This window comes from Equus caballus, chromosome 2 (assembly GCF_041296265.1).
Source record: "Equus caballus isolate H_3958 breed thoroughbred chromosome 2, TB-T2T, whole genome shotgun sequence".
In the NCBI taxonomy this organism is placed as follows: domain Eukaryota; kingdom Metazoa; phylum Chordata; class Mammalia; order Perissodactyla; family Equidae; genus Equus; species Equus caballus.
The window spans coordinates 91,501,677-91,518,765 of record NC_091685.1 but is presented as its reverse complement, the minus strand read 5'-3'; the positions used below and the strand labels follow the sequence as shown (position 1 = coordinate 91,518,765).

The 17,089-nt window shown below is 36.4% G+C and overlaps 1 long non-coding RNA gene across 1 annotated transcript; it reads right to left on the bottom strand.

Moving 5' to 3' along the window:
• Positions 1-2,533: 2,533 nt before the first annotated feature.
• On the bottom strand, positions 2,534-11,106 carry LOC138923298 (uncharacterized). The gene is made up of 2 exons (XR_011436761.1): positions 10,982-11,106; positions 2,534-2,941 (listed from the first exon to the last, which is right to left on the bottom strand). It is a non-coding gene; the product is annotated as an uncharacterized lncRNA (long non-coding RNA).
• Between the last annotated feature and the right edge of the window lie 5,983 nt (positions 11,107-17,089).

The window sequence follows — 17,089 nt, the reverse complement described above, 5'->3', positions numbered from 1 at the left end:
CAATCTTCTACAATTAGATACTTAAGTTGTATTCAATTTTTAATGCTATAATTAATGATGCAATAATTATTTTAGTTACATCTCTATTTCTTTATAACATGTTTTTCATTGTAGAATTCTTGAATTGAGGGAATACATAGTTTGTAGCTTTTGATACATATTCTCGAGTTGTCCTCTAGATAAAGCTCAAACTCCATAGTTAAAAAAAAATCTATTATGATCTGGTTCTTGCTTCGCTGTGCAGCTTAAATTCTCTCTACCCTCATCCACCCCAAACCGTACACTTTAGCTAGACTCTACACTCTAATACTGTTAGAAGCTTGCACTTGTCTCTCTTCTTACTGGGCCAGTTTCCCTCGTTCCTTCAACTTCTCTTTTGCCTGGGTGAATTCTCCTCTTTGTTCAGGTCTTAGCTGAAACGTCATCTCCTCCTCACCATGCTCAACACCTGCTTGTACCTCACACACAACCGTGTTGAGTCCTTTCCAAATGATCACTTGATTTCCTTAGGAAATTAATAAATCTTCCCAACTGAAGAAATAATCTTATCTGAGTAGTAATATAAATAAAAAATATGTAAATAAAAACAGAATTATATGAGTAGCTACTAAGTGCCAGGCTCTGTTCTAGGCACTAGGAGCACAAGCATAAGAAAGACATAGTCCTGGGGCTAGCCTAGTGGTGTAGTGGTTAAGTTCATGCACTCCAGTTTGGTGGCCCAGGGTTCGCAGATTCAGATTCTGGTCACTGACCTACACACTGCTCATCAAGCCATGCTGTGGCAGCATCCCACAAACAAAATAGAGGACGATTGGCATAGATGTTAGCTCAGCAACAATCTGCCTCAAACAAAAAGAGGAAGATTGACAACAGGTATTAGCTCAGGGCCAATCTTCCTCACCAAAAATAAAAAATAAAATAAATAAAATAAAAAAGACAAAATATTAATTTAAAAAAACTTCCCTGAAAAAAAAGGAAAGAAAGACATGGTCCAGTGACTACAAATGTCTAAAAAACACTTGATTCAAATACAATCTCATTGGAGGTCAAGTAAACACCAATTATGACACAATACCATTTTTCTCCTATAAATCTTGCCAAATTGTTTTAAATGAATGAACTCTTACGATAATGAAAATGTAGGAAAATAGGCACCCTCATACCTAACTGGAGAGAATGCAAATTGTTATAGCTGTATGGAGGGTAATAATTATTTAAAAATCTACTAAAATAATTTTACTGTATATAGTGAAGCAGAAAATACCCTTAAATATACAAAGGTTTTCATGCTAAAATTTTACTGTATCTGTAGATGGCAAAAGATTGAAACCCAAAATGTTAGCAATGGTGTGTTTGGGGTGAGGGGGGGTTACTTTTTTAACTTGAATATTCTCACGTGTTCTAACTTTTCTACAATAAACAGCTATTTTATAATGAGGAAAAAAGTCTTTATAAAAACCATAGTCTCTTAACCTTAATCAGCCTCTTCCAAGTCACATTGTCAATATTTCTTTCTTCAGAAAAATGCTGTTTATCTCTGCCTTTTATTTCTTGACAGCAAACAACGACTTTATGGGGAAGAAGAACCCCTCCACCACGTGTGATTTAATTTTCTCTCTTACTGAAGCTTATGAGTATTTTTGAAAGATTAGATAAATTATGTTTCCTGGTTTATCTTTATTTTCATGTTTATTTGGCCTCTTCAAAGAATTCTAATAGAAATCACTCTGCAGACAAGTCTTAGTTTTTGTTTGAATTTCAGTTGTAATGAGATATTTTTTGATATACATTGATGTTGATCCAACCTCTTAGGAGATTTTGGTGTGGGAGACGTTCTATTATACATTTTTTAATTCATTATGTGAAATGAAACCATCTGTAACCTTTTCAAAGCAAAAACTCAAAGACGCAAAGTCATCTGATAATGAAAGCAATAAAATTGGACATGAAAATACTGGCGGTCAGCATCGTCTAAGAGAACACTAACCAGGAAGATTCATAAACCTTAGTTAGATAGTCTCTCCCCACCACCATTAAGTCATTGTCAAGCAAATGCAATCAGATTTGAGTGGCACTAATAACAAACTGCTGGAAACTGGACCAGATTCTCAAAAACTTTCAAGATTATTCACTTAATAGCTAGAGACTAAAAACACTAGATATAATCAATCTGGGACAACCAGTTACAATCGGTGACTTGAGCCATCTGGCCAAGCTCTCACTTCTTTTAGGTCACCACTTGGCAACTTCATTAGCATTAAGCTCTGAGTTATCATTTGAAATGATGTGGAAAGCAGTATTTCTGTCATGAGCAAGACAAAATAAAGGATAGCTAGAGATATAGATTCCACTCTTGTTACATGCTGTTGCATGTTGAAATTAAGACATGGTGGAGCATTTACATGCTTGACTTAAAGATGACTTGCTACATAAAATATTTAACTAGCCCTATTTTCAGACCTGCTAGTTAAAGAGTTCCCTTCCTCCTAAAAAATATACCACCTTCTGAAGATTTATGCAAATAATTATCATCCAAAGGCAGTAACAATAATTTATTATTAGAAGCTTTCCATAGCTCTTTTGTCTACAGAATTTCAGCAGTGATATAAAGTTTTCTCCTTCAATTTCTCTGGTGTCTTGCTACTCAAAGTTTGGTCGCTACACCAGTAGCAATGGGATCACCTGTAAGCTTGTTAGAAATGCTGAATCTCTTGGTTGGCCTGGTGGCACAGCAGTTAAGTTCACACGCTCAGCTTCGACAGCCTGGAGTTCGCCAGTTGAGATCCCGGGTGCAGACTTACACATCACTTGTCAAGCCATCTTGTGGTAGGCGTCCCTCATATAAAGTGGAGGAAAATGGGCATGGATATCAGCTCAGGGCCAGTCTTCCTCAGCAAAAAGAGGAGGATTGGCCACAGATGTTAGCTCAGGGATAATCTTCCTCAAAAGAAAAAAGGAAATGCAGAATTTCAGGCTTACCCCAGAACTACTAAATATGAATATGCGTTTTAACAACATTGCCAAGTGATTCATATGCACATTAAATTTTTGCAGGTATCAGAATCATCTAGAGTATTTATTAAAACACAATCCCTCATCTCACCCTGAGTTTTTAATTCACTAAGTCTAGAGTGGAATAAAGAATTTGCATTTCTAAAAAGTTCTCCATGATGTTATGCTGATGGCCTGGGGACCACAGTTTGAGAACCACTGCTCTGGACTAGAGGATGCTTTGTGTTGACCCTAGTTTAGAACATATTATGCATATTTCAAGCAAGATAATGAAGGTAGGACTCTAAGTTTAGACACATTCCATTGAATAGCTACTAACTTGATTGATTAAAAATATATTTGACCATATGTCTGTACAAAAACCTACACACATGTTTATAGTAGGCTTATTCATAATTGTCAAAACTTGGAAGTAACCAAAACATCCTTCAGTAAGTGAATGAACAAATAAACTCTGGTACAACCAGACAATGGAATACTACTCAGCCCTAAAAAGAACTGAGCTATCAAGCCATGAAAATACATAGAGGAAACTTGCACATTACGAAGTGAAAGAAGTCAATCTGAAAAAGTTACATACTGTATGATTCCAAATCTATGACATTCTGTAAGTGGTAAAACTATAGAGAAAATAAAAAGATCAGTGGTAGCCAGGGATAGTGGGGAGAGGAAATGAATAGGCAGAGCACAGAGGAGTGTTAGAGCAGTGAAAATACTCTGTATGATACTCTGATGATGAATACATGTCATCATGTTTGTCCAAACCTATAGAATGTACAACACCAAGAGTGAATACTGAGATAAACTACGGACTTTGGGTGATAATGATGTGTCAATGTAGATTCATCCTTGGTAAAAAACAAAACAACACAATGTATCATTCTGGGGAGTGATGTCGATAATAGGGGAGGCTATGCATTTGTGGAGATGGGAGGTACATGGGAAATCTCTGTACCTTCTTCTCAATTTTGCTGTAAACCTAAAACTGCTCTAAAAGAATAAAGTCTCGATAGATAAATAGATGATGATGATCACAGACAGATAGATAGATAGATGATAGAAGTGTTTTCTAGCTACAATGTATATATGTACAATATATATATATTTGACTCATATAATACATACATATGGGAGGGAGGGGCTGCCCAATTCACTAGGATTCTCCCAATCACAGTGGCTGTGCTCCTTGTCCTCTCTCCTGGCAACATGGATGGCTGGAACCAAGGTAGAGATAACATACTCTGTCTTATCTAGTCAAATTCTCCCATCCAAAGAATTTGAGAATCTGAATAAAGACAAGGCCTCTATTTCCTGTGTCTTCCCAGACTCAGTTGTTTAGTACTTCAACGAATCCTGTAAGCTGCCAATATTCCTCCAATAATTTATTTTCCCCCAAGTTTGCAGAATTATCTGAAATGCTTTTATTCATATTTTTTTTTCAAGAACCATTTCTTCCATGAGTTCTTTTTCGGTTTTGTTCTATAATGTCTGAATAAAGGATCCATGAGCAAGTGCCAGAGAGTATAAACAATGAAAACAGCACCTCTTATGCAACCCCAGTGGCCATCATCCTTGTTCTCCATTGTTCATTGTCTGTTGAATAAAGACTGCATACCCTCTGGGGAAAGCCTAGATAGGGATTCTGTTGGTGTTGGTACAATGCCTAGAACTGACGGTCACTGTGGAGCCCAGCTCTCCCACACCTTCCCTTTTGTGGGTAGAGAACAGTCATAAACATGCTCAGATGGGACTCCATGAGAGTGAGGGAAAGCAGTATGGAAATCAGCAGGAAAAAGGGAGGGTGAAACGTACCAGGAGCAGAAAAAAACAACACCTTGCTCCAGCGGTTTGAATGAGGCGCTCCCACCTGGTAGAATATGCCACGATTCCATCTTTGAACTAAGTCTTGGTGCTTGGTAAGGACGTTCACTCTGAGCAGGAACTCAGTGTAAGAGATTGCATCATAGTTGAACTAAAAAAGTGGTAACTGTCTGAGGTGATGGATATGTTAATTAGTTTGTTAGTGGTGATTATTTCACAATGTACATGTACATCAAAACATCAAGTTGGACACCTTAAATATGTACAATTTTTATTTATCAATTATACTTCAATAAAGTGAAAAAAATAACTAAAGTGTTCTATGGGGATCACTAGCCTATATGCAAGATTTCCAAACGCAAAAATAGTCTGATTCACCACCACTAACACTATCACCACCATAAACGATTTCAACGTTTAATCTCTTCAACTTTTCACAGCTTAGTGTCATATGAGTGAACGAGATGTTAAGAAACAGCACTCTCCACACCACTAATTAGCACCACATAGTGTACCATTAACCTCAAATGAAATCCTTTAATTGGCTGTTTCTTCCGCTGAGGCTTAAAAACATTTTGAGCTAGTCAGTGCTGAAACCGACAAACAAATTCATAGAACAATGCATGAGCATGGAGACCACATGGGTTACTAATAAAGATGGGGCAGGAAGAAACGCTATTTGCCTCAGATTTCAAGGTAGTTGTTTCTTCCTTTCCTTTCCTCACACACCTGTAGAATTTTATGGATGAAGAGAATTTGAAGATAAATCATAGCAGGGAGGGTATAAACCCCTAAATTTCTGAATTTCCTCACAACAGACACTGTGACTGAAAGTTGTAGGCCTGATATTCATGAGGCCCCAGAACACCTCTCTTATTCCCCTCAGCTGGAATGGAACTGTGAAAAGCCTTGTCCTCTTGGTCTCCCCCAAAAGGATTTTCCTCAAATACTGGCTGATGGAGTGGCTCCTCCATTTCCAGAAGCTTGAGAATTTCCACCCTTCATCTGGAGGTCCTAATAAAAATATCCTGTGGCAAGTTGCTGCTACCTCCCTATCACACCCAAAGAATTCATGAGGAGGCAAACAGGAGCCTCTGGAGATTGCGATTTGAAGAAGTGTATTGCACTCTACTTTTCTGAAAGGAAGACTTGAGGATAAAGACAAAGCAGTTAAGAAATGAAAGAAAAAGTAACCCACGTGTTAGCTGAGGCCTCTCTGGCCCCTAGAGAATTGGGTATGATTGATTCAAGGCCCCATTCTCATGTTCTATGAAAGCCCTAATCCTTCTCCAAGATAACTGTAAATTCCAGTGAGGGAGGTGTAGGATGTAGGGGACTAACATGTTATGGATCATCTGTGGCTGCAAGCTATGGCTTCTTCAGTTGGCTGATTACTTTGCTATCTCAAACATGCTGTGTCTTCTGAACTGCAGCAACTCTTAGCAGAAATCAGCATCTGTCTTAATTTCCTCACACGGCACATGCACATTCTCTCTCTCTCTGTCACTATCTCGCTGTCTCTCTAACTCTTCTCTCTCTCTCATTCTCTCTCACACACACGCACACCACATCTTGCTAGGAAATGACTGAATTTGGCATATTTTAAGATTTTTCCAGATCTGGAGGAGGAATTTTCAAAGATCTCTGAGGACTCCTCTACCAGTTATCATTAATAGCTGCCTTGATCTCTATTTGACCCTCAGCCTCAGACTGTCTTGCTTATGCCACTTCTCTTCCTCCTCCTCTCTCCTCCTCATTTCCTCTTTCTCAGGAGCAACAACATACTCTTTTTACTGCCTCATGCAAAGCAGTTTAGCCTTTACTGCCTTGACTCCTGTCTTCACTGTGTCCTCAGGATCTCAACTGCTACTCAAGCATAGAACTTCAGCACAGTGGCTCTTAAGTATGGTCTCCAGAACAGCAGCATCAGCACCACCTGAGATCTTGCTGGAAATGAAAATTCTCACACCCCACTCCAGAATTATTGCATCAGAAATGCTGAAGGTGGGCCTAGAAATCTGTTTTAACACACCTACCAGGTGATTCTGATGCAGACTAAAGTTTGAGAACCATTGCTTTATGAATAACAGTTAAGGGACTGGTGGGGGAAAGGTGCCAACAAAAGAGATGGAGAAAGAAAGTTTCTACGGTAGAATACTGCTTTCAATGGCAGTGCCAACAAGTGGCTTGAAGAAAGGGAAGCTTAGCCATCACACCACCACCCCCTAATCTCTTATTACTTTACCAATGTTGCTTCAAGACAAATGTCCCATCTCCCAGTTCCCACTAGATTGCCACACTCCTCCCCCTTGCACCTTTATAAAAAAGTTTGAAGCTGCCAGTGATTGCTTTAATGTCATTGTAGCCATTACATAGGCTGATAACATAAGATTCAAAGATGGTGTATTTATAATCAAAAAATAATTGTTAAAGATAGATACAAAAATAATAATAGGATAGTTAAGCACAAATACTGTGGAAACCAAACAGGATGGTTGACAGTGACTGATTAGTTCTAGCTTTGGTTTATATTACAAATCATAGACTCTCTCTGTGTTTCTTTTGTATAACTAAGTTGGAGCACTGAGCAAATAATATATTCAAAGGAGAGGATGGGAGAATAGAATGGATGTTGTTTAAGAGTACAAACTTACAATGAGTAATGAACAGGCCCTAGAGACCTAATGCACAGTATGGTGAATATAGATAGCAATATTGTGTCGTAATCATCAAATCTGCTGAAAGACTAGAACTTGATTATTACAACAACTAAGAAGAAAAGATAATTATGTAATGTGATAGAAGTGCTAATTATCCCTACAATGGCAATTATATTACAATATATGAATGTACCAAAATTAACATGTTGTACACCTTAAATTTACAAAATTTTATGTGTCAAATATATTTCAATTAAGGGAAAAAAAGGACATGCCAGGTTGGCTTCAAATTCTAACACTGAATCATTATGGATATTGGCCATTGAGTGATTATTTTGTGACATATCACAGCACAAAGGTTTTGGGACGCCTCCATGCATGATCAAGGTCAAGCATTGCAAAAAACCTCACAAAAGGAATCATATAGCCAGCAGCCTCAGGGGAAAAAAAAGGCAAAGAAGTGTGTGGGAGGGGAAGATGGAGAAACTCAGAAAGTCCCACGCCTTGGGTTCTCCTCTACCCCAATTAGACAAAGCAAAACAAACATCCTTCATATTTAGGCAATTCAGTGATCTGTCTCTTGGCCTTAATTAATTGTTTTATGCTCATTATGCTGTTATAATTATAAAAGCAAAGGTAATCTGTAGGATTTTTCAGTCATGGTAAATATAGTCTCCTGATTTTCTAATGTATTTTATATGCCTTCCTAAATATTGATATTTGGATTAGTTATATATTGCTGTATAACAAATTAATGCAAAGTTTAGTGGCTTAAGACAACAAATATTTATTATCTCACAACATTTTGGGGTTCAGGAATCTGGGAGTAACTTGGCTGAGCAATTGTGGCTTAGGTTCTCTCATGACTTTACAGTCAAGATATGAGCCAAAGCCATATTAGAAAGCTTGACTGATGTTGGAGGATTCACTTCCAAGAAGGCTTAACCACATGGGGCTTTTTGCAGGAAGCCTTGGTTCCTGACCATCTGGGCATCTTCATATGGCTGCTCACAAGATGGTAGCTAACTTCCACCAGAGTGAGTATTCCAAGATAGTGGTGCCCTTTCTGACCTCGTTTCTGAATTTGCATATTCTCAATCCCACTTAATTCTTTTTGGTAGAAGTGGGCCAGTAAGTACAGCCCACATTCAATAGGATGGGAATTCGGCTCCACCTCTCGAAGGGAGGAGTATCAAAGAATTTGTGGACCTACTTAAAACCACCACAACACTTTTAAATATGTATTGGATTTTTCTCCATAGCTATTTCACATTCCTTCAAAAGTTTTTTACAAAACTCAACCATAATCAGGAGTAGTGTTTGCACAAATCTACACATGTAATAAAATGGCATAGAGCTATACACATTTGTAAAATGTCAATTTCGTGGGTTTGATATTGTCCTATATATTTAATTAAAATGTGCATGTGACTGCTCTGTACTACCTTTGTGACTTCTTGTGAATCTGTAACTATTATATGTAATATTCTTGAAATGACAAAATTTTAGGAAAAAAGAACAGATTAGTGGTTGCCAGTGATTGGGGAGTGGGGGAGAGTAGGGGTGGAAGGGAGGTGAACTTGGCTAGAAAAATGCAATGTGAGAGATCCTTGTGGTGATATGTTTTCATCTTGACTGCTGTGTAGTAGTGGATACACAAACCTACACATGTGATAATATTACGTAGAACTAAACACACACACATACACAAAGGAGAACAAATAAATCTAAGGATATCAATAGAATTGGTGCATTTTATCAATCTCAGTATCTTACTTGTGATGTTGTTCTATTGCAACATGTGAGCATTGGGGAAATCTAGGTAAACTGTCTTCAGTAATAGAATCTCTCCATGTGAATTTACAATTATCTTAATATAGAAAAGTTTAATTTAAAAATTATATCCTCATAAACCTGTCTTTATAGGCAAATGTAACATCTGTGAAGACATTCTTACTGAAAACTTAACTAAAATACCTCTGCAGCATGTTTGGCTCTCACAATAATGTTATTTAGAAGGTTTCAACAAAGATGCAAAGGGGGAGTATTCGAGTCCCTTTTAGTGGAAAGTATGATTGCCAATGCCTGAAGGAATCGCATGATTACTAAAGATTTAGAACTTCCCAATAATGAAAAGTATTGCTCTAACCTGGATCCCTGGTAGAAAATGCATGATAAGCAAAAGACTGCAAACTAGTAGAAAGTCAAATATATTTTCTTTTAAGGAACTAACATTCACAATAAAATTAGCACAGCTTGCTTCAAACCAGCCTGTGCATTCAAGTGTACATAAGACCTGAACTATCTTAACAGATTCTCCAGGCAGTCATTTTAAGCCAGTTTTGTCTTCAGTCTATACAGGAATATATGTACATATATATATGTCTGTCAGTCATTAAGTCTGTCTGTTTGTCTGTTCTATGATGTAGCTGTGTTCCTATTTCTAGCTCTGCATCAACCAGCTTGACTGTATTATTATTAATTCAGCTTTTTATTCTTGTGGAATTGAACATTAACTCCTCAAGTTTCCTTTGGGAATTTTAAAATTAATGTATTTTCTTTCTGGTAAATGCCAGGTGTTCTAATCCTTTACTTGATATTGACAATATTAGGGAGTTAACAGACATAAGTTGGTTTTTTGCCCATCAACCTGACTGTAATTAATTGCCCTTACAGCTTAGCATTTATAATAAGTAAGGATAAAACAAATTAAATTTACTTTTGTTAAAGTTTAGATAACTCAGATTTATGAAAGCTATTATGTAAAGTTTTTGATATTTCTTATCCAGACTATTATTAGAACTTTTAAGAAATGCTTATTTTTGAATCATGTTTTGCATGTAAAAAAATTATAAAGAAATAAGTTAAATATTGAAATTTATTGTTTTCAGGTGATAAGATTCACAATAATGTTAATTTTCTTTTTTATCAAAAATGTCTTATTTTCCAAATTTGCTACTCCAAGCATATACTACTCTTTAAGTCAGAAAATATATTCTTGAAAACATTGACATATATTTAATTTTGTGTGATGATAGTCATGTAAAAATAATATGCTCAGCAAAACGATTAAAAGGAAAACATCCAAATGCCAACAGTGATTCTTTTCTGTTGAGCTTTTGATGATGTTGTCTTCTATTTTTCCAATTTCTCACATTTTGCATCATGCATCATTTCTTAATTTTGTAATGAAAGGTAGTATAAAACATATTTATACCACCCCCTCAATGCTTTATTCTTCTCAGATACCAGATTAGCCATAGTCGCCCTTTATGAAATCTCAGCTCTTGTTGTCAACAGAAGAATTGACCAGTAGACAGAGATTTACATCTATATTAGTCACTGAGCAAAGAATAAGAAGCAAATAACCAAACCCATAAAGAAGCTTAATAACCACAAAAAAAATCAAATGAAGGATACATTAGTTGACACATGACAATATATGATTTTCCACAGAGATTATTCATAGCATAAATATTTCCTCTTACCTTCTTCCAATACCAATAAAAGTAGCTCAGAGCAAAGTGAAGGACATTGACATGGGGGTGGTTAAAGAGAAAGGCGGATTTTCTAAAAGTAGAGGTTACCACAGAGGCAAGATCAGACAGTGAGTATTTACCTTTCAGACAGTGCAATTTATGTATCAAACTACAAGGGCTCTAATCCCTCAAAGCAATTTTGAAAGCCTCAGCAGCTCCCACATGCCAGATACCCAAATGCAAAATGCAAAACATTATACTTAAGAGGGAAATATAATCATCAGAGGAAAACAACTGTTGAATCAATACTGAGTAGAAAAAAAAAAAACTTGCAACAATGGTTCAGTTTCAGAAGAGTTACACTAGCTGTTGGTTCCCAAACTGGCTCCTGTACACAGAGGGCAAGAAGAGATGGAAGAAAGAGGTAGGCCCCTCCAGATAGGTAGGTAACAGGTTTAATAATCAAGCAAACTTAATTATGAGGCTTGTCTTGGGCAGGCTACAAGATGAGTAGGTCTCTACACCCACCTGCTAGAATCTTAAAAGTTTATATAGAGGCCTTAACTGGGTTCAGTCATGTATACTGTCCAGACAGTGTCAACAACACCTTACTCTCTCAGGGCCACATCCTTGAAACTGCTCCTGGTGTGGCAACGGTGGGTGAAACATACTTTCCAAGGATGGGGAGAGGGTGAGGATCCTCTGATTGCCCAAGTCCAGCTTGAGGGCCAACTGATGGTCATGTCCTCTCTATGACTTCCTCCAACACTGGCTAAATTAAAACTTAGCCATAACTTTGCATAACCTTATCTTGATTTTCTCAATTGTAGTAGACCTTGAGGAACATCAAATAATTTTTGAGTAAAACTAATTGAAAATAATATCAAGTGCTGATTTATCATTTATCAATTGCTTTCTGCTTTTGTCTGAGTTTCTCAGAAAATAGAATCTAAGGCAAAAGCCTACATGCTACTCCTTTATTAAGGAGTACAATCCCAGGGAAGCAGGAGTGAGAGAAAGAGGAAGGGAACCAAAGAAGGAGAGAAAGCAAATGCAGGTAGCTTACATAGCCTCTTGAATTGTTCCATCTTCTGTAACCATCTTCCAATAGGCTGTATAAATTACTATCTCAAAACAATCTACCCAAAGAGAGAAAGGAAGAAAAATTTATCCACTGGTTAACATCTCTTTCATTGATCAAAGTTTTTCCCCACTGACATTGACTCCCTTGTACCCCTGGGTTTCACATGCATAGGGACTAAGTGGGTCCTGCAGTGTCTCACACCTCAGTAGCAACAAAGACATCACAGAGTATAAGGTGAAAGGTACATGACATAGGCATAGGGTAAAGCACTGTCATATTTTTCTCTTGTGAAGTTAGTAGCTGCAACAGCTCAGTGCAACATGTTCCCAAAGACTCTAGAAAGAGGGAAAGTCCAAAAGAACGGAGTTGTCACATGAAAGGTATCTGATACAGCCCACACCCTTGCATTGCTCAATCCTCTCACATATTATACAGCTTCTATACAATAACTTTGGCTTACATTATTGGTAAAACAAAATGCCTTCATTTGTTGCCTGAGTGGAAGATATAAGCCTAATTAGAGTGCTTTTCAAAGTGGTGACCACTTTGAAATTGAATTAAAATAAAAGCACAACATATCAAAATGTGTGGGATTCAGTTAAGACAGCACTTAGAGGGAAATTTATTGCACTAAGTGCTCATATTGGAAAAGAAGAAAAGTCTCAAATCAGCACACTTAGTTCCTACCTTAAGAAACTATAGGGGAAAAGATAATTGAATCTAAAGTAAATATTAAAAAGGAAAAAATAAAAAGAGAATCAAAAATCAACAAAACAGGAAAACCATAGAGAAAATTTTTAAAACACAAAAACTGGATCTGTGAGAAGATCAATCAAATTGATCAACCACTAGCCATACTGATCAGTAAATAAATGACAGAAGACGCATGTTATTGTCTCACCCACCAAGCACAGCAGCCAGCATGAACATAAGAAAAGACAGTGGCAGATCTACACACCCAGGTGAATGCCTTCCCAACTGGTGCAAGCGCCCATAGTACCCCACAACCTCCAGCAGATGGGGGGTGATCAGAAACACAGTTTCTGCTTCACTCCAGTGGTAGCAGCTGGAATCTGCAAACTGATACCACCACAAATGCCGCAGAAAAAGATTAGTTCATCTAACACTATGAGAAACTACAGCAACAATTCAGATGAGAAGGAAAATGACAATTCTCCAGAAACCAACCACGGAGTCACAGAAATTTACAATCTAAATGACAGAGAATTCAAAGTGGCTGTCATAAAGAAACTCAACGAGTTTCAAGAAAACTCAGAAAGACTGTTCAGTGAGCTCAGGAATAAAATTAAGGAGAAGAAGGAATACTTCACCAAACAGACTGAAATTATAAAAAAAAAACTGAGCAGAAATTCTGGATATGAAGAACAGAATTAATGAAGTAAAAAATAATCTAGAATCCTTAGAAAATTGTTTATTTTATGGAGGAAAGAATTAGTGATTTAGAGGATAGAAATATAGAAATGCTTCAGTGGACGAGGAGAGAGAACTAAGATTTTTTTTAAATGAAGGAATTCTTCAAGAAATATCCAACTCAATTATGAAAAGCAACATAAGGATTATAGCAACATAAGGATTCCAGAGGGAGGAGAGAGGGAAATAGGAGCAGAGAGATTGTTCAAAGATAATAGCTGAGAATTTCCCAAACATGAGGAAAGAACTGGACTTACGAATACATGAAGCCAATAAAACTCCTAATTACATAAATGCTAAAAACCTCTCCAAGGCATATAATAGTAAAACTGGTGAAAGTCACTGACAAAGAAAAAATATCAAGGGCAGCAAGGCAGAAGAAAATAATCTATGAAGAAACTCTTATCAGACTTTCATTTCTCAGCAGAAACCTTAAAAGCTAGGAGAAAATGGAATGACATATTCAAAATACTGAAAGACAAAAACTTTCAGCCAAGAATGCTCTATCCAGTGAAACCATCTTTCAGATAAGATGGAGAAATAAAAGCTTTCCCAGACAAACAAAAACTGAAGGAGTTCATAACCACTGGACCTCCCCTACAAGAAATGATTAAAGATGGCTTTACCCTGGAAAGAGAAAGGCAACAGTCAACAAAGCTCTGAGTAAGGAGATAAATAGATAAAATCAGAAAACTTCAGCTCTCTTTCAGAAAGGGAAATAAATACTTAATTATAACTTAAAAGATAAAGAGAAGGAAAGCATCAAAAGTAATTATAAACACTTCAACTTTGTCACAAACTCACAACACAAAAGAGAATAATTTGTAACAAAAATAACTCAGAAAAGGAAGAGGAAAGGGATGGAACCTGCTTAGGCTAATGGAGATAAGAGGCTATCAGAAAATGGACTATTTCATCTACGAGATCTTTTATACAAACCTCACATAACCACCAATCAAAAGATCAGAGCAGAGTCTCACAATTCATTAACAAAAGAGAAAACCTCCACAGAAAACCACCAAAATGAAATGACAGTAAGAAATTCAAAGGAAGAGAAGCAATGGAAACACAGAGCAGCTGGAAAACAAGAGATAAAGTGGAAGTATTGAGCCCTCATGTATCAATAATCACTGTAAATGTAAATGGATTTAAGTCTCCAATCAAGAGACACAGAGTAGCTGCATGGATCAAAAAACAAGACACAACAATATGTTGCCTCCAGGAAACATATCTCAGCTCTAAAGACAAACACAGGCTCAGAATGAAGGGGTTGAAGATGATATTCCAAGCAAATTGGCAAACAAAAGAAAGCATACGTTGCTATACTTATATCAGACAAAGAAGATTTCAAGATAATAAAGACAACGAGAAACAAAGAAGGGCAGTATATAATGATAAAAGGGACTTTCCACCAAGAGGACATAACACTTATGAATATATATGCACCTAGCAAGGTGTACATAAGTATATTAAATGACTATTAACAGACTTAAAGGGAGAAATTAACAGCAACACAATAATAGTAGGAGACCTCAACACCACACTTACATCAATGGGTAGATCATCCAGACAGAAAGTCGAGAAGAAAATAGTAGATTTCAATGGAACACTTGATCAGATGTACTTAGTAGATATATAGAGAGCATTACATCCAAAACCAGCAGAATACACATTCTTCTCAAGTGCACATGGAACATTCTCAAAAATAGACCATATGTTGGGAAACGAGGCAAACCTCAATAAATTTAAAAAGATTGAAATCATGTCAAGCATCTTTTTCAACCACAATGCTATGAAACTAGAAATCAACTACAAGGAAAAGTTGAGAAAGTCAGAAATACGTGGAGACTAAACAACATGCTACTGAACAACCATTAGATCAATGAAGAAATCAAAGGAGAAATTAAAAAATACTTGGGGAAAAATGAAAATGAAAATACAACATACCAACTCATATGGGATGCAGCAAAAGCAGTTATAAGAGGGAAATTTATAGCAATACAGGTCCACTTCAACAAACAAGAAAAATCTCAAATAAATAATCTTAAACTGCACCAACAGAACTAGAAAAAGAAGAATAAACAAAGCCCAAAGTCAGCAGAAGGAGAGAAATGATAAAAATTAGAGAAGAAATAAATGATATAGAGACTAAAAACACAGTAGAAAGGATTAATGAAACTAAGAGCTGGTTCTTTGACAAGATAAAATTGACAAACCCCTAGCCAGACTCCCCAAGTAAACAAGAGAGCAGGCTCAAAAATAAAATCAGAAATGAAAGAGGAGATATTACAACAGATACTACAGAAATACAAAGGACTATAAGAGAATACTATGAAAAACTATATGCCCACAAATCGGATAACTTAGATGATATGGATGAATTCTCAGATCCATACAACCTCCAAAAACTGAATCAAAAAGAAATAGAGAATCTGAATAGACCAATCACAACTAAAGAGATTGAAACAGTAATCAAAAACCTCCCAAAAAACAAAAGTCCAGGACAAAGGACCAGATAGCTTCTCTGGAGAAGTCTACCAAACATTCAAAGAAGATTTAATATCTATCATTCATAAACTATTCCAAAAAATTGAAGAAGAAGGGATGCTTCTTAACTCATTACCCTGATACCAAAACCAGACAAGGACAACACAAAGAAGGAAAACCACAGACCAATATCACTGATGAACATAGGTGCAAAAATCCTCAACAAAATTCTGGCAAAGTGAATCCAGTAATACATTAAAAGGATCATACATCATGATCAAGTGGGATTTACACCAGAAATGCACAGATGGTATCAAATAAATCAATGTGATACACCACATTAACAGAATGAGGAATAAAAATCACACAATCATCTCAATAGATGCAGAGAAAGCATTTGACAAGATCCAATATCCATTTATGATTAAAAATAAACAACTCAAAAAAATGGGTATAGAAGGAAAGGACCTCAACATAATAAAGGCCATATATGACAAATGCACAGCCAATATCATCTGCAACAGGGAAAAACTGAAAGCCATCCCTCTGAGAACAGGAACAAGACAAGGTTGCCCACTCTTGCCACTCTTATTCAATATAGTGCTCAAGGTTTTTCCAAGAGTAATTAGGCAAGAAAAAGAAATAAAAGGAATCAAAAATGGAAAGGAAGAAATGAAGTTCTCACAGTTTGCAGATGACATGATTCTACATATAGGAAATGATAAAGAATCCATCAGAAAACTATTAGAAATAATCAACAACTACAGCAAAGTTGCAGAGTACAAAATCAACTGGTAAAAATCAGTTGCATTTCTACACACTAATAACAAACTAGCAGAAAGAGAAGTCAAGAATAGAATCCCATTTACAATCGTAACCAAAAGAATAAAATATCTAGGAATAAATTTAACCAAAGAGGTGAAAGACCAATACACTGAAAACTATAAGACATTATTGAAAGAAATGAAGAATATATAAAGAAATGGAAAGATATTCCATGCTCATGGGTTGGAAGAATAAACATAGTTAAAATGTCCATGTTAACTAAAGCAATCTACAGATGTAATGCAATCACATTCAGAATCCCCATGACATTCTTCTGAGAAATAGAACAA